Source organism: Pristiophorus japonicus, chromosome 5, assembly GCF_044704955.1.
Source record: "Pristiophorus japonicus isolate sPriJap1 chromosome 5, sPriJap1.hap1, whole genome shotgun sequence".
Lineage (NCBI taxonomy): Eukaryota > Metazoa > Chordata > Chondrichthyes > Pristiophoridae > Pristiophorus > Pristiophorus japonicus.
This window is the reverse complement of record NC_091981.1, coordinates 64,074,797-64,093,292: the sequence shown is the minus strand read 5'-3', so window position 1 is coordinate 64,093,292 and position 18,496 is coordinate 64,074,797. Positions and strand designations below refer to the sequence as shown.

Here is an 18,496-nt window from a genome sequence, read left to right as displayed (position 1 = left end):
AAACGGCCCCTTGAGCTTGTTCCCCCATTCAATAAGAATATGGCTGATCATCGACCTCAACACTTTCCCACCCTATCTCCATATCCCTTGATTGCCCGAGAGTCCAAAAATCTATATCTCAGCCATGAATATATTCAACGATTCAACATTCGCAGCCCTCCTGGGGTAGAGAGTTCCAAAGATTCACAATCCTGTGAGTGAAGAAATTCCTCCTCATCTCAGTCTTAAATGGCTGACCCCTTATCCTGAGACTATGCCCCCTAGTTCTAGACTCTTGAGCCAGGGAAAACAACCTCTCAGCATCTACCCCGTCAACCCTGCTCAGAATCTTGTATGTTTCACGAGATTACCTCTCATTCTTCTAAACTCCAGAAAGAGTGTAGGCCCAATCTCCACGGGGTACGGTAGCATAGTAGTTATGTTACTGGACTAGTAAGCCAGAGGCTTGGACTAATGATGCAGAAGAATTGAGTTCAAATCCCACCATGGGGGGATTTAAATTCAATTAATTAAATAAATCTGGAATAAAAAGCTGCAATGAAACTATTGGATTGTCATAAAAACCTATCTGGTTCACTAGTGTTCTTTACGGAAGGAAATTGACGTATATGTGACACCAGACCCACAGCAATGTGGTTGATGCTTAACTGCCCTCTGAAATGGCCTAGCAAGCCACTCAGTTGTAACAAACCACTACGAAAAACAAGAAGAATAAAACTGGACAGACTACTCAGCATCGACTAGCCACCGGCTTCGGACACAACAATGACACACCCAGCCCAGTCAACCATGTAAAGCTCTCCTCACTAATTGGGAGAGTTGTCCCACAGATTAATCGAACAACAGCCTGGCGTAGGCACCTTCAAAATCATAACTTTCAGCCAATGTCCCAGACTCCTCCTCCCCATCGCTGGGTATGTCTTGCCCCACCGGCAGAAGTAGTGGTGCAGTGGTATACGGTCTGAGGGAGTAACCCTGGGAGTCTTCAACTTTGACTCTCGACCTCACCAATCTACATGATAGCATTGGTAGCAGTGACCAACGCACAGTCCTTGTGGAGATGAAGTCCCGTCTTCACACTGAGGGACACCCTCCATCATGTTGTATGTGACACTACCAGCATGCTAAATGGGATTGTTTCAGGATAGATCTAGCAGCTCAGAGCTGGACATCCATGGGGCGCTGATGGCCATCAGCAGCAGAATTGTATTCCACCACAATCTGTATACTCATTGTCCGGCATATCCCTCACTCCACCATTACCATAAAGCCAGGGGACCAACCCTGGTTCAATGAGGGCTGCATAAGAGCATGCCAGGAGCAGCACCAGGCAAACCTAAAAATGAGGTGCAGACCTCGGGAAGCTGCAACACAGGACTACATGCATGCTAAACAGCGAAAGCAGCATGCTATAGACAGAGCTAAGCGATTCCACAATCAACAGATCAGATCAAATCTCTGCAGTCTTGTCACATCCAGTTGTGAATAATGGTGAACAATTAAACAACCAACGGGAGGAGGCTCAATAAACATCCCCACCCTCAATGACAGCGGAGCTCAGCATGTGAGTGCAAAAGACAAGGCTGAAGCATTTGCAACCATCTTCAGCCAGAAGTTCCGAGTGAATGATCCATTAAGGCCTCCTTCTGAGGTCCCCAACATCACAGAAATCAGCCAATTTGATTCACTCCACATGATATCAAGAAATGGCTGAGCGCACCGGATACAACAAAGACTATGGCTCCCAACAACATCCCGACTGTCGTGCTGAATTGTGCTTTAGAACTAGCTGCGCCCCTAGCCACAACATTGGCATCTACCCGACAATGTGGAAAACGGCCCAGGTATGTCCTGTCTACAAACAGCATGACAAATCCAATCCGGCCAATTAACGCTCCATCAGTCTACTCTCAATCATCAGCAAAGTAATGAAAGGCTTTGTCGACAGTGCTATCAAGTGGCAATTACTCACCAAAAACCTGTTCAGTTTTATGTTCTGCCAGGACCACCCAGCTCCAGACCTCACTGCAGCCTTGGTCCAAACTTGGACAAAAGAACTGAATTTCAGAGATGAAATGAGAGTGATATCAAGGCAGCATTTGACAGCATGTGGCATCAAGGAGCCCTAGTAAAATTGAAGGCAGTGGGAATCAGGGAAAACTCTTCACTGGCTGGAGTCACAAGGATTTCTCAAAAAAAAATGTAGAAATTTGTCGATCACGATTTCCATTTCATAAATCCATGTTGACTCTGCCCAATCATACTATGATTTTCTAAGTGCTCTGTTACCATGTCCCTAATAATAGATTCTAGCATTTTCCCTACTACTGATGTCAGATCTCTCTCCTTTCTTGAATAGCGGGGTACATTTGCTGCCTTCCAATCTGCGGTGACCATTCTAAAATCTAGAAAATTCGGGAAAATCGAAACCAATGTATCCGCTATCTCTATAGCCACCTCTTTTAAAACCTTAGGATGTAAGCCATCAGGTCCAGGCGATTTGACAGCTTTTAGTCCCATTAATTTCTCTAGTACTATTTCTTACGAAGTTCTTTTAAGTTCCTCATCCTCACTAGACTCTTAATTCCCCACTATATCTGGAATGTGCTTGTGTCTTCTATCCTGAAGACAGATACAAAGTATTTGTTGAATGTCTGTCATTTCCTTATTCCCCATTATAATTTCCCCTATCTTTGCCTGTAAGGAACCCATGTTTAATTTTGTTAATCTCTTTCTTTTTACATACCTATAGAAGCTTTCATAATTTGTTTTTATATCTTTTGCTTGTTTACTCTCATTTTATTTGCTCTCTGTTTATCAATTTCTTGGTAATCCTTTGCTGAATTCTAAATCTTCTCGATCCTCAAGCTTACTACTCTTTTTGGCAACATTATAAGCTGCTTCCTTTTAATCTAATACTATTTTTAATTTCTCTTGTTGGACCACTTTTCCAGTGGGATTTTATTCCTTAAGTGATTATATATTGATTGTGAATTATGATTTCTTTCTTTAAATGTTTGCCATCGCTTATCTACCATCATATTTTTAAATTTGGTTTCCCAATCTATTTTAGACAATTTGCCCCTCATACCTATATAGTTTGCCTTGTTCAGATTTAAGACCCTAGTTTCGGATTTAACTAAATCACACTCAAACTCAATAAAATTCTATCATGTTATGATCACTCTTCCCCAGAGGCTCCTTTACTACAAGGTTATGAATTAACCCTGTCTCATTGCACAATACTAGATTTAAAATAGCCTATTCCCTAATTGGTTCGTCAACATACTGATCTCGAAAACTATCTTGAATACATTCCATGAACTTGTCCTCCACACTATTAGTGCAAATTTGGCTTGTCCAGTCTATATGAAAATTTAAATCCCCCATGCTTACTTACTGTGTTACCCTTGTTAGATGCACTTCTAATTTTGTGATTTCTACTCTGCTCAACATTACAACTACAGTTATGAGGTCCATAAACTACTCCCACCAGTGTTTTCTACCCGTTGTTTCTGAGCTCCAACCAACAGATTCTACATCTTGATTTTTCGAGCTAAGATCCTTTCTCTCTACTGTCTTTATCACATCCTTTTATTATCAGGGCTACACCGTCCCCTCCTTTTCCATTTTGCCTATCTCTTTTAAAAGTCAAGTATCCTGGAACATTTAGTTTCTAACCTTGGTCACTCTGATGGCTGTTAGATCAAACCAATATATTTCTATTTATGCTATTAATTAATCTATTTTGTTGCCAATGCTTTGCACATTTAGATATAGTGCCTTCAGCTTCAACTTCAACTTTTTTCTATTTTTCCTTGATGTCACCTTCGTCACTAATGTCCTATTAACTTTGTTAAGCTCTCGGTCCTTTCCTGACATACTCTGCTTATTTTTACATAAATCGCTCTGCAGCCTTGACTTTTCTCTTGCTGCTTTTGACTTTTACCCTTTCCTGAATCCGCCACTGCTCCCCGCCCTTTCATTTGTTTAAAGCTCTATCTATCACCCTAGTTATTTGATTTGCCAGGATACTGGTCTCAGCCCAACTTAAGTGGAGCTTGTCCCAATGCGACAGTGCTTTTTCCCTAAACTAGTGTCAGTTCACAAAACCGGTGTCAGCTCCCCATGAATCGAAACCCCTGCCTCCCACACCACTCTTTGAGCCACGCATTTAATCTACTAATCTGCTTGTCTCTATGCTAATTTGCACGTGGTTCAGGTAACAATCCAGAGATTATTACCTGTGAGGTTCACGTTTTAATTTCAACCCGAGCTCCTTAAACTCTCAGCAGAACCTTGTTTCTATTTCTACCTATGTCATTGGTTCCTATGTGGAGCACGACGACTGGACCCTCCCCCTGCCACTCCAAGTTCTTCTCCAGCAATGAGGAGATGTCCATAACCCTGGCACCTGGCAACATAACCTTCGGAACACCCAGCTACAGAGAACAGTATCTATCCCCCTGACTAAACTGTCCCATATCACTTTCCTTTTCACTCGCCCCACTTGAATGGCTTCCTGTACCAAAGTGCTGTGGTCAGTTTACTCATCCACCCTGCACTTTCTCCTGATCCACAGAGGCAGCAAGAACCTCGTACCAGTTGGATAAGGGAAAACATCAAGGCTCCTCCTGCACTGCACCTGGAGTCTCCTTACTTGCCTGACTACTCCCTGCTCTTCTTCAGAAAGTGCCATTGGATCTTTTAACTTCCACCTGGATAGGTTTCATTTTTTTCCCTCCCCTATCCTTGGGAAATTTACAATGTTAAAGGCACAAATGTAAATTGTTGTTGCGCCTCAGACAAAGGATGGCACTCCCAACAATGCAACACTTCCTCGGTATGTGTTGAAATTCTTGAGTAGAGCTAGTGTCTGACTCGGGGACAAAAGTCACTGAGACCAGTGGATGCTGAAACTACAATGAACCGTGAAGCTTAGAAACATAGAAACATAGAAAATAGGTGCAGGAGTAGGCCATTCGGCCCTTCTAGCCTGCACCGCCATTCAATGAGTTCATGGCTGAACATTCAACTTCAGTATCCCATTCCTGCTTTCTCACCATACCCCTTGATCCCCCTAGTAGTAAGGACCTCATCTAACTCCTTTTTGAATATATTTAGTGAATTGGCCTCAACAACTTTCTGTGGTAGAGAATTCCACAGGTTCACCACTCTCTGGGTGAAGAAGTTCCTCCGCATCTCGGTCCTAAATGGCTTACCCCTTATCCTTAAACTGTGACCTCTGGTTCTGGACTTCCCCAACATTGGGAACATTCTTCCTGCATCTAACCTGTCTAACCCCGTCAGAATTTTAAATGTTTCTATGAGGTCCCCTCTCATTCTTCTGAACTCCAGTGAATACAAGCCCAGTTGATCCAGTCTTTCTTGATAGGTCAGTCCCGCCATCCCGGGAATCAGTCTGGTGAACCTTCGCTGCACTCCCTCAATAGCAAGAATGTCCTTCCTCAGGTTAGGAGACCAAAACTGTACACAATACTCCAGGTGTGGTCTCACCAATGCCCTGTACAACTGTAGCAACAACTCCCTGCCCTGTACTCAAATCCCCTTGCTATGAAGGCCAACATGCCATTTGCTTTCTTAACCGCCTGCTGCACCTGCATGCCAACCTTCAATGACTGATGTACCATGACACCCAGGTCTCTTTGCACCTCCCCTTTTCCTAATCTGTCACCATTCAGATAATAGTCTGTCTCTCTGTTTTTACCACCAAAGTGGATAACCTCACATTTATCCACATTATACTTCATCTGCCATGCATTTGCCCACTCACCTAACCTATCCAAGTCGCTCTGCAGCCTCACAGCATCCTCCTCGCAGCTCACACTGCCACCCAACTTAGTGTCATCCGCAAATTTGGAGATACTACATTTAATCCCCTCATCTAAATCATTAATGTACAGTGTAAACAGCTGGGGCCCCAGCACAGAACCTTGCGGTACCCCACTAGTCACTGCCTGCCATTCTGAAAAGTACCCATTTACTCCTACTCTTTGCTTCCTGTCTGACAACCAGTTCTCAATCCATGTCAGTACACTACCCCCAATCCCATGTGCTCTAACTTTGCACATCAATCTCTTGTGTGGGACCTTGTCGAACGCCTTCTGAAAGTCCAAATATACCACATCAACTGGTTCTCCCTTATCCACTCTACTGGAAACATCCTCAAAAAATTCCAGAAGATTTGTCAAGCATGATTTCCCTTTCACAAATCCATGCTGACTTGGACCTATCATGTCACCTCTTTCCAAATGCACTGCTATGACATCCTTAATAATTGATTCCATAATTTTACCCACTACCGATGTCAGGCTGACCGGTCTATAATTCCCTGTTTTCTCTCTCCCTCCTTTTTTTAAAAAGTGGGGTTACATTGGCTACCCTCCACTCCATAGGAACTGATCCAGAGTCAATGGAATGTTGGAAAATGACTGTCAACGCATCCACTATTTCCAAGGCCACCTCCTTAAGTACTCTGGGATGCAGTCCATCAGGCCCTGGGGATTTATCGGCCTTCAATCCCATCAATTTCCCCAACACAATTTCCCGGCTAATAAGGATTTCCCTCAGTTCCTCCTCCTTACTAGACCCCCCGACCCCTTTTATAACCGGAAGGTTGTTCGTGTCCTCCTTCGTGAATACCGAACCAAAGTACTTGTTCAATTGGTCCGCCATTTCTTTGTTCCCCGTTATGACTTCCCCTGATTCTGACTGCAGGGGACCTACGTTTGTCTTTACTAACCTTTTTCTCTTTACATATCTATAGAAACTTTTGCAATCCGTCTTAATGTTCCCTGCAAGCTTCTTCTCATACTCCATTTTCCCTGCCCTAATCAAACCCTTTGTCCTCCTCTGCTGAGTTCTAAATTTCTCCCAGTACCCAGGTTCGCTGCTATTTCTGGCCAATTTGTATGCCACTTCCTTGGCTTTAATACTATCCCTGATTTCCCTTGATAGCCACGGTTGAGCCACCTTCCCTTTTTTATTTCTATGCCAGACAGGAATGTACAATTGTTGTAGTTCATCCATGCGGTCTCTAAATGTCTGCCATTGCCCATCCACAGTCAACCCCTTAAGTATCATTCGCCAATCCATCCCAGCCAATTCATGCCTCATACCTTCAAAGTTAGCCTTCTTTAAGTTCTGGACCATGGTCTCTGAATTAACTGTTTCATTCTCCATCCCAATGCAGAATTCCACCATATTATGGTCACTCTTCCCCAAGGGGCCTCGCACAACGAGATTGCTAATTAATCCTCTCTCATTACATAACACCCAGTCTAAGATGGCCTCCCCCCTAGTTGGTTCCTCGACATATTGGTCTAAAAAACCATCCCTTATGCACTCCAGGAAATCCTCCTCCACCGTATTGCTTCCAGTTTGGTTAGCCCAATCTATGTGCATATTAAAGTCACCCATTATAACTGCTGCACCTTTATTGCACGCACCCCTAATTTCATGTTTGATGCCCTCCCCAACATCACTACTACTGTTTGGAGGTCTGTACACAACTCCCACTAACGTTTTTTGCCCTTTGGTGTTCTGCAGCTCTACCCATATAGATTCCACATCATCCAAGCTAATGTCCTTCCTAACTATTGCCTTAATCTCCTCCTTAACCAGCAATGCTACCCCACCTCCTTTTCCTTTTATTCTATCCTTCCTGAATGTTGAATACTCCTGGATGTTGAGTTCCCAGCCCTGCTCATCCTGGAGCCACGTCTCCGTAATCCCAATCACATCATATTTGTTAACATCTATTTGCACAGTTAATTCATCCACCTTATTGCGGATACTCCTTGCATTAAGACACAAAGCCTTCAGGCTTGTTTTTTTAACACCCTCTGTCCTTTTAGAATTTTGCTGTACAATGGCCCTTTTTGTTCTTTGCCTTGGGTTTCTCTGCCCTCCACTTTTCCTCATCTCCTTTCTGTCTTTTGTTTTTGCCTCCTTTTTGTTTCCCTCTGTCTCCCTGCATTGGTTCCCATCCCCCTGCCATATTAGTTTAACTCCTCCCCAACAGCACTAGCTGTTGACTAGCTCAAACTGATGACTGGATACTTGCTTTCTATCATCACAAGAGCATCTTGGTCTACCCAGTTTTCCAGAACCCTATCCTACAACCTCCTCCAGCTCTATATTCCGCCAAACAATCTGTTCTTCTGTCACAAGCCTCTTGTGCAATTTCTCCCTTCACCTCACATGAAGGCCGTGCCTTCAGCTGCCTAGGTAATACTTTTCAGAATTTGCTCCTTAAATCCTTCTGTCTACCTCTCCTCTCAGAACACATCTCTTCAACCAAACATTTTGTCATCTCTCCTTCCTTGGCTTGCCATCTGTCTTCCATACATCTCTCGGAAGTACCTCGGGGCATTCTTAACATTAAAAACTCCATATAATGCAAGTTATCGTTGTTGATTTCACAAGGCCTGTTAGAAGATCAGATCTGATACGAAAAGGTAACCATAAAATTAATTAAGAATAGAAGTATAATCATAAGACAGGCTGGCTTTATTTTATATACATGCATGCTTAATATGAGTAGATTCTGAATTAAAGCACTCTGGTAAACTCTTTGTAATTGACCTCAGGCATCAACATGCGCTAATGATCCCTTTTGATATAAACATACCTTGTGCGAACAGAACAAGCTGAGAACGAACCTACCTTCTAGACAGAACAGCATCTTGAAGGTTCTTGATCTTTCTAGCTGCACAGAGGAAAAACAGACTCCGACATCTTTATGATGGTCGTATTTGGACTTCCAGAAGGCATTTGACAAGGTGCCACATAAAAGGTTACTGCAGATAAAAGTTCACGGGGTTGGGGGTAATATATTCGCATGTATAGAGGATTGATAACTAACAGAGAATAGAGAGTCGGGATAAATGGTTTATTCTCTGGTTGGCAACCAGTAACTAATGGGGTGCCGCAGGGATCACTGCTGGGACCCCAACTATTTACAATCTATATTAACGACTTGGAAGAAGGGACTGAGTGTAATGTAGCCAAATTTGCTGACGATACAAAGATGGGAGGAAAAGCAATATGTGAGGAGGACACACAAAATCTGCAAAAGGACATAGACAGGCTAAGTGAGTGGGCAAAGATTTGGCAGATGGAGTATAATGTTGGAAAGTGTGGGATCATGCACTTTGGCAGAAAAAATCAAAGTGCAAATTATTATTTAAATGGAGAAAGATTGCAAAGTACCGCAGTACAGCGGGACCTGGGGGTACTTGTGCATGTACAGCAAGTGATTAGGAAGGCCAATGGAATCTTGGCCTTTATTGCAAAGGGAATGCAGTACAAAAGCAGGGAAGTCTTGCTACAGCTATATAAGGTATTGGTGAGACCACACCTGGAATACTGCATGCAGTTTTGGTTTCCATATTTACGAAAGGATATACTTGCTTTGGAGGCAGTTCAGAGAAGGTTCACTAGGTTGATTTCAGGGATGAGAAGATTGACTTATGAGGAAAGGTTGAGTAGGTTGTGCTTATTGGAATTTAGAAAAATGAGAGGTAATCTTATCGAAACGTGTAAGATTATGAGGGGCTTGACAAGGTGGATGCAGAGAGGATGTTTCCACTGATGGGGGAGACTAGAACTATAGGGCATGATCTTAGAATAAGGGGCCGCCCATTTAAAACAGAGATGAAGAGAAATTTCTTCTGAGGGTTGTAAATATGTGGAATTCGCTGCCTCAGAGAGCTGTGGAAGCTGGGACATTGAATAAATTTAAGACAGAAATAGACAGTGTCTTAAAAGATAAGGGGTTATGGGGAGTGGGCGGGGAAGTGGAGCTGAGTCCATGATCAGATCAGCCATGATCTTATTGAATGGCAGAGCAGGCTTGAGGGGCCGTATGGCCTACTCCTGTTTCTATTTCTTACGTTCTTATATCATTTTACTATGGCAAGGCCATATGACATAAGTATCAAGTTATGAAGTTATGGCTGAAATTAAGGTGTGAAAAATTGACCGTTAAAGCCAAGGTAGAACATATTCTGATGCCTCACAGCCTTGGTAACTATGGGGGGGACTTTTAACCCCAAAATTGATCCTCAGGTCCCGATGCGTCTCCCCACCCTCCCACCGATGATCCTCAGGTCAGTCCCGATCCTCCCCTGGCCTTGATTGTTGCTTCCCTCCACCCCATCTCCCCCATTCCCTCCTTCCCTGATCCTTCTACCTGGTCCCTCTCTCCCCTAAAGACTACTTTAAATGTATAAATGTTTCCCTTTGTAGTATTTAGGATCAAATTATAATTCCTATTAAAGGTTTTAACTGAGCTTTATATACAATTTTGAAGGTTGAGCAGCTAATGATCACATAAATAATCCAAACCATTGGATACAGTGACTAACGGTACTTTTTTAAATTGCTTGAGTGTTAGTAATATTACTGCCACTGGGCTCCCAAAACACAAGCTTTACATAGTCGGCTGCAAGTCAAATGTAAAATTGCCCATCTCGCTAATACTGCAGGCCAGGATGAAGTGGTTTTATCCAGGGTTCCTGTCTTCAAGGAATTATCATGTGTAAGCGAGTCCCAACAGTCTTTAAATTTGGCATGCAGGCAGCTTCACAAGCCTCACACTTGGGAATCCAGCAGCACTCGTACAATACAAAAGCACTTTTAAGACTGTGGAAGTAGCCTAGACTCGGGAACCTCTGATAAGGTTTATTCATAATCTTTCAGGTTTGCATTTAAATATAACACACACTAAGAAATACCAAACACGTTAAAGGTGAAAGGACATGTCAAGCTGCCTTACAGTTAAAGTATTTCTGATACTGTTGGTTGAGAGATTAATGTTGGCCAGGCCACTGGGGGAGCTCTGCTGATTTTCTTAAAATAGTGTCACGGGATCTTCTCCAATCAACTGAACAGAAGATTCAGCATTAGACAATGATGCTAAATACTACCTACTCAATGTCGTTGAGTATATTCAAAACTGAGATCGATAGATTTTTGGATATTAAGGAAATCAAGGGATATGATTCAAAAGTAGGAAATGGAACCCCCCTATTCAAGAAAGAAGAATGAACAGGGAATGAGTTAGCCCGACATCAGTTATCGCAAAAATGCTAAAATCCATTATTAAGGGATTGGTATCAGGGCATTTAGAAAATCATAATACAATTAGGCAGGTTCGACATGGTTTTATGAAAAACAAATTGTGTTTAACAAATTTATTAATGTTTTTTTTGAGGATGTAACTAGCAATGTGGATAAAGGGGAACCAGTGGATGTAGTATATTTGGATTTTCAAAAAACATTTGATAAGGTACCACACAAGTGGTTATTACACAAGATTGAGGATTGCTTAATGGATAGATAACAGAGAGCAAGAATAAACGGGTCATTTACGGGTTGGCAAGCAGTAACTAGTGGGTTGCGGCAAGGATCGGTGCAGGGGCCTCAGCTATTTACAATCTATATCAATGACTTCGATGAAGGGACCGAGTGTAATGATTCCAAGTTTGCTGACAACACAAAGCTAGGTGGGAAAGTTAAGTTATGAGGAGGATGCAAAAAGGCTGCAATGGGATAATAGGTTAAGTAAGTGGGCAAGAATGTGGCAGATAGAATATAACGTGGAGAAATGTGAAGTTACCCATTTTGGCATGAAGAATAGAAAACAGAATATTTTTAAAAAGGTGATAGACTAGGAAATAATCGTATTCAGAGGTATCTGGGTGACAAATCACAGAAAGTTAACATGCAGATACAGCAAGCAATTGGGAAAGCAAATAGTATATTAGCCTTTATTGCAATGGGATTGGCGTATAAAAGTAAAGAAGTCTTAACTACAATTATATAGGGACCTGGTGAGACCACACCTGGAGTGCTGTGTACAGTTTTGGTCTCCTTGCCTAAGTAAGAATATACTTCCCTTAGAGGGAGTGCAATGAATGTTCACTAGATTGATTCCTGGGATTGTCCTATGAAGAGAGATTAAGTAGACTAGGCCTATATTCTATAGAGTTTAGAACAGTGCCGGACAAAATACAGCCTATGGGCCGGTTCATTCTATCCGGCCTGCTGGAGCTCGAGCTACACGTTCGTCTGAGCCTTGCGAGGCCACCCCCGCGTCCCCCCAAGCTCGCTCAGGGTTACTGTGGCCTGGGAGTAGGCCGCGACCCTGTACCGGAGCAATTAAAAATAAATAAATAAAGCTACCGGGACTGCTGCTATGTGTGTGATACTAGTCTTCCCTTGTGCGTGTCGGAGCTGGCCTAATGTCTGTCTGCGGCTTTCTCCCGCTCTAGCTCCGTGAACCACTTTTCTAAAACCCGCCACTCACCGCTGGCTGGTGGGGGCGCTGCTGCACGTGCGCACAGGACGCTTCTCCGTCGAGTCATGGCTACTCATCTCGATGACTCTTAGTTTTACTGAAGAAATAGTACGTGCTGCGTCGTTCCTCTCCCGGAACTCACCCCGCACTCCGAGCCCTTATGTCTCTTAGTTTTGATGAAGGGCTGCGTCTTTCCTCTCTCAGTACCCAGAGTATGACAGCAGGAGAGTTCTCGTCACCGTCTTAAACACAGGATTGGATTCCAGAGCACAAGGACTCCAGGTAACGTGATTGTAGTTTAGGCCTTGCAAAGCCTTGGGCGCCCATACTTAGCACACTAAATAGAGTACATCTCTTGCGTCAGAGGCCCCGCAGACTTAAGCCACGTATCCTTTCAGTACAACATGTAATCGATAGACCAATCATTTCATTTAATAACTGAAGATTTTACTATTCCACACTACATTTTGATATTTAAGATAGTATCTGCATTTATATTTATGCAATATTCCCTTTAAATTTGTTGTGAGGCCGTGCATTCGTGGTATCTCTTCCAGTGACAGAAGCTGGTGAGCAGCCTGCACGGGACCTTGCGATTGGTGTGCAACCGCTCACCTTAGCGAGAACAGTGGTGTGCAGCCCTCAACAGTTTACCAAAACTAAGTTAAGTGGCCCTCCAACCCAAATAATTATCCACCCTTGATTTAGAAGAATGAGAGGTGATCTCATTGAAACATATAAAATTCTTAAGGAGCTTGACAGGGTAGATTCTGGGAAAACTTTTCCCTGGCTATGGAGTCAAGGACTAGAGGCCATTCAGTCTCAGAATAATGGGTTGGTCATTCAGAGGAGGAGAAGGAATTTCTTCACCCAACGGGCTGTGAAACGTTGGAATTCTCTATCCCAGGGAGCTACAGATGCTCAAGACAGACAGCGATAGATTTTTGGACACCAAGGGATGTGGGGATAGTGCAAGAAGGTGGCGTGAGGTAGATTAGCCATGATCTTACTGAATGGCGGAGCAGGCTCGAGGGGCCGAATGGCCTACTGTTGCTCCTAATTCTTATTCGATCAGGTTCTTCAATCGGCCTCTATTCTGCACGGTGAGGTTTTTATTCTCTTCTATCAGGTTACATTTTATCGGGATTTGTTTCCTTATTCAGGTTATTTTCTGCATGCTGTCAATTCAACTCTCTTCCTCTATCGCGTGGCATTCTAGCGAATTTGCATTTTATGTTTCGTCGGGTTCCCTTCTATATTCCGTCAGGTTTTATTCTGTCTCACTCTCTATCACGGGCACTCTTTGCTTCACATTGGCGGCTGCCGGTATGAACGATTTGACCCGATGCAGGCTGGGCCGCCATCTTCCCGCGCCCCAGACTCCGCCCGGAGTGGATTGACCGGCGCACGCAGGAAGATGGTGGCCCGCAGGGAAGCAGGAAGCGGCGGCGAAGGGACGAGGAGCAGATATAGAAGGTTTATAACTTTCTCATTTCTTACCCCCCTTCTTATTAACGTGCGAGCTTTCTTGCCCTCTCTTCGGAGGACAAAACCACTTTATTGTCTCAATAATATAAATAAATCCCGCTGCTCAAACCACTACGCACCGGGGGAGGCGGTTACCGGGTGTAGATTTAACCCCATCAGCTGCCCCTTTAATTTAAAAAAGGAGCCGAGTGAGTGAGCGGGAGAGGAGCTTACCTGACAACCCGAGAGGCCGGCACTGGCCTCGCTCCTGTGTCTTTTGCCGAGCCGGCCCGCTTGCGCCAGCGAGTGCCGCTGTCAGTCCGGCGGTAACCATGGCTCCGGACTGGCCGCCAACTAGAGGCGGCCCGGCGCGCTCCACTCCCCGGGCGGGCGCGGAGGGGACGGGACGGGAGGCGGTGCGCCGCGCTGGCGTTTGAACTCCAGTTTACAGCCGCAGCACGGGCAACTTTGCCGGGAGATCGCACCATTTTTTTCCTCTTCATTTGTCTGCCTTGTGTTTGCAGGTTCCCAGCGCTTCCCTACTTCTCTATTCAAGGAACAAAATGTTCAAATGTCCGACAGGAGTAGTGAGCTGCGATTGGTAAGCGAAATGTAGGTTGTCATTACTTATATACTGTGTGTGTCTGTATACGGGGTTTTACAACTTATAACGGTTGAGACGAGGTTGAATTACAGTCAGTCCTACGTTGGAATGTTGATGCAATGTGCAGTGAGCAAAAACTTTTTTCGGTTCACGGCAACAATGACGTGCAGAACAATTACTGTACAGTTTTTTTGGATGCCTTTAACGTTTTTTATGTTTACATAATTGTGTCTTAAATGCAAACATTTTTGCATGTTGCATTGTTCGTCGCTATTGTATATCGACAAAGCAGTGTGCGGCTGTGTATAGTTGTACAACAGTTAATTGGCCATTGCCTATTTTTCTTTTGTATTCTGCCACAGTAAATGGCATTTGCATTGCTGTACTGAAGCATTATACACGCCGTCCTTTCTGTCTACTGAGTAGTTGAACCGTGGAAACTTCACCTAGTATTTTCGAGTATGGTCTGCACTTGCATCTAACGATAAGTAAAACCATTACTGTTAAAATAGATACAAAATAGCTTCAGTAAGTTTATTGAGTTCCTGAAATGGGAGGATTTAAAAAAAGTGAAATGTCCCTTCATCCCTATGCTGTGTGCCACTGTTAAATGTTTGTAATTCTTTTTAGTTTGGTACTCTATACTTGTATATTATACCTCCTAGTTCAGCTGGACTAATATTATCTGGAAAATAGGTCAAGCTGCAGGTGATCTGAAACATGTGCTGCAGTCTTTTTGGTTCGCCCAAGCTATTGGGCTTGATCCTTAATACTTTAACAACTTGCATTCACGTAGCACCTTGGCGTCATAATGATATCTTTCCCCCCACAAATAATGCTAGAGTAGCAATATAAATAATCCTCCTGTCAATTCATAAAGCTCCCTTGATCTAAAGAACCAGACAAATTTTACAGCTTCTTAAATGTATTAACTGGCAATGAAAACAGTTAGGCAACTGGAGTATTAGTTACACTCACATCATCCGAGCAGCATACCAGAACAAAGGTGCCCATGCTGCTCTGGTTCCCCATTGAGGCACATATCCGCACATAGATTGATCTTAATGGAGACAAAATATTTAAAATAGAATGTGTTGATGTTTCTCAGCACTTTCATTATTTAAAATAGTGATACAAATGTTGTGTATTAATGCATAACTGACCTTGAAAGTGTGCCAACATGTCATCAAGGATCTAATGTTTATTGTGCAAAAGAAATGTTTGTTTTCAAATAGCACTGCATTTCCACAAGGTTAGTTTGTAGAATGAACTTGATTTTTGAAGACGGTCAGTGCTAATGTATTGGTGCTGTTTCTTTGCAATTTCTGATTCTAATTTGTTCAAATATTTTGCAGATAAGAAAGTTAATAAATATGTTTGCCTAAAATTTTAAGTAACAATTTTCAGAGGTTTCTGCACTTTACAACCAAAGATTTTTTTATTGTACCATGTGGGTACCATTTCAAAATGCATCTTTACTGCCAGTTGAATGATTCTAAAGTGCTAAACTCCACAGGAAGACACATTCATATTTTGTGGGTTATATTGCTTTCATGAAGCACAAAAGAAACAAGCAAATCTGTACATTGTTTCGCCCTCTCCAATTTGTTAGAAATTTTATAAGGATTATCATTTATATTTGCCTGTGCAAATAAAGTCAATTACACAGTCCAGCAAATTACTTTAAAGAAAGACTTGTATTGATATGGTGGCTTTCATGGCCTCAGGATGACCTGAAGCGCTTTATAGCCAATGAAGTACTTTTGACGTGTAGTTACTGTTGTAATGTGGGAAATGCGGCAGCTAATGTTTGCAGAGCAAGGTCCCACAAACAGCAATGTGATAATGACCAGATAATCTGTCTGTGATGTTGGTTGAAGGAAAAATATTGCCCAGGATACCAGGGAGAACTTCACTGATTTTTTTTTTGAAATAGTGCCATGAGATTTTTTTACGTCCACCTCGGACGGCAAACAGATCATTCGAAAGACGGCACATCCAACAACTCAGTGCTCCCTCAGTATTGCACTGAAGTGTCATCCTAGATTATGTGCTCAAGTCTCTGGAGTGGGGCTTGGACCCACAATTACTGACTTTGAGCTAACATCTGTACTTTAAGTACTTGTTGTTTATTTTTTCATCTATAGCCGTGTTAGACCATTGCCACATTCTTTCTTGAACACTTAGTGGTTTGCAGTATTTTGCTTTTTGCTCAAACTGTTTGTGCATTTTCAGAAGCTTTAAAGGCAGCTGATATTTCAGTGTTGTTGACAAAGTTGTCATATAATATTCTTGGCCTCCAGCTTTTCATCAGTTCAGTTTTTACTGTAAACCTGTGCTTAAAGGTTGTCATTAAGATGGTGGCTGAATAGAGATCTTTCTTGCCTATTTGCTCTAATAACAACTATGCAAATTAGTTAGTCACTTTTAATAAGAAAGCAATTTATATACAAATAGGCCTATTTGACTATCTTTGGCTTTTCATTTTCTTTACAATGTGCAGTTGTCATTTCCATTTTCGGCCCACCTTTTGGTTTCATGTTCCACTATCTTTTGCCGAATTGTCTGATTTTGGTTTTGCCAGCCCTTTGATAGCAGCTGTGCATGAAGTTCTGTTCAGTAGATACAGCCTCATTTGACTGTAAATTGTGCTTCCACTACTATGAAGACAAGCCTTACAAAAAAATGCTACAAATTTCAACAGATAGTGTTGCGAAGCACAAAACTTGTTAAGTCAACATAAGCATTGAGAATGTGGAGAGCCAGTGTCACTCCACCATTTAAGAAGGATACGAGAGGTAAACTAGGAAGTTGTAGGCTTATTAGTCTAATGTCTGTTGGGCAATTACTAGAATCTATTATTAGGGACAGAGTGACTTAGTCAAATATGAACTGATCTGAGAGAGCCAACATAGATTTGTAAAAGATAAGTCATGTCTAATGAATCTAGTTGAATTTTTTGAGGAGGTAACTAATGTGGTAGATAAGAGAGAGTCTATGGATGTTATTTATATGGATTCTAGAAGGCATTCGATGAGCTTCCACATTAAAGACTCCTAATAGAAATGAGAGCACATGTAATTGGAGGCAATGTATTGACATGGGTAATGAATTGGTTAGGAGGTAGGAGACAGAGAGCAGGGATAATGGGTATGCACTCCAGTTGGCAGAATGTGACTAGTGGTGTCCCCCAGGGATCTCTGCAGTTTTTCACTATTTATAAATGACTTGGATGAAGAAATATGGAGCCATATATCCAAGTTTGCCAACAACACCAAGTTAACTGGTACAGTAAACACTGTAGATAAGAACATAAGAAATAGGAACAGGAGTAAGCCATAAGGCCCCTTGAAACCAAAACTGCACGCAGTATTCCAGGTGTGGCCTCACCAATACCTTATATAGCTGTAGCAAGACTTTCCTGCTTTTATACTCCATCCCCTTTGCAATAAAGGCCACAATATCATTGGCCTTCCTGATCACTTGCTGTACCTGCATACTATCTTTTTGTGTTTCATGCACAAGTACCCCCAGGTCCTGCTGTACTGTGGCACTTTGCACTCATTCTCCATTGAAATAATAACTTGCACTTTGATTTTTTCTGCCAAAGTGAATGATCCCACACTTTCCAACATAATACTCCATTATTCTGCCAAATTTTTGCCCACTCACTTAGACTGTCTATGTCCTTTTGCAGATTTTTTGTGTCCTCCTCACACATTGCTTTTCCTCCCATCTTTGTATCATCAGTAAACTTGGCTACATTACACTCAGACCCTTCTTCCAAGTTGTTAATATAGATGGCAGCAGAAAGTTGCAAAGGGATATTGATAGGCTAAGTGAGTGGGCAAAATTGTGGCAGGTGGAGTTCAAATTGGTCAAGTGTGAGGTCATCCACTTTGGAGATAAGATAGATAGATCAGAGTATTTTCTAAATGCTGATAAACTAGGAATCGTGGATGAGCAAAGAGATTTAGGGTTCCAAGTACAGAAATCACTAAAAACTAGTGGACAGGTACAAAAATAATTAAAAAGGCTAATGGAATGTTGGCTTTTATCTCAAGGGGGTTTGAATACAAAGGGGTTGAAGTTGTGTTGCA

The 18,496-nt window shown here is 42.5% G+C and overlaps 1 protein-coding gene and 1 long non-coding RNA gene across 10 annotated transcripts in view; one reads left to right on the top strand and one right to left on the bottom strand.

Moving 5' to 3' along the window:
• LOC139264368 (uncharacterized) overlaps positions 1–13,700 on the bottom strand; it is a 33,763-nt gene extending 20,063 nt beyond the window's left edge. The window contains exons 1-2 of the long non-coding RNA XR_011593330.1: positions 12,335–13,700; positions 8,689–8,822 (exon numbers count right to left, since the gene is read on the bottom strand). This is a non-coding gene — a long non-coding RNA (uncharacterized lncRNA). The remainder of the gene's footprint in view (positions 1–8,688; positions 8,823–12,334) is intronic.
• Positions 1–18,496, top strand: part of atxn1a (ataxin 1a) — a 399,635-nt gene that overhangs the window by 203,030 nt on the left and 178,109 nt on the right. For 4 of the 9 annotated variants that reach the window (XM_070880687.1, XM_070880682.1, XM_070880685.1 and 1 more), the window contains one exon: positions 14,317–14,393. The exons of 3 other annotated variants lie outside the window; for them this stretch is intronic. The gene's annotated coding sequence lies outside the window, so the exon portion shown is untranslated. Of the gene's footprint in view, positions 1–13,731; positions 13,802–14,316; positions 14,405–18,496 lie in introns of those variants that run through there. 2 more of the 9 variants (XM_070880686.1, XM_070880684.1) reach the window with 2 other exon arrangements.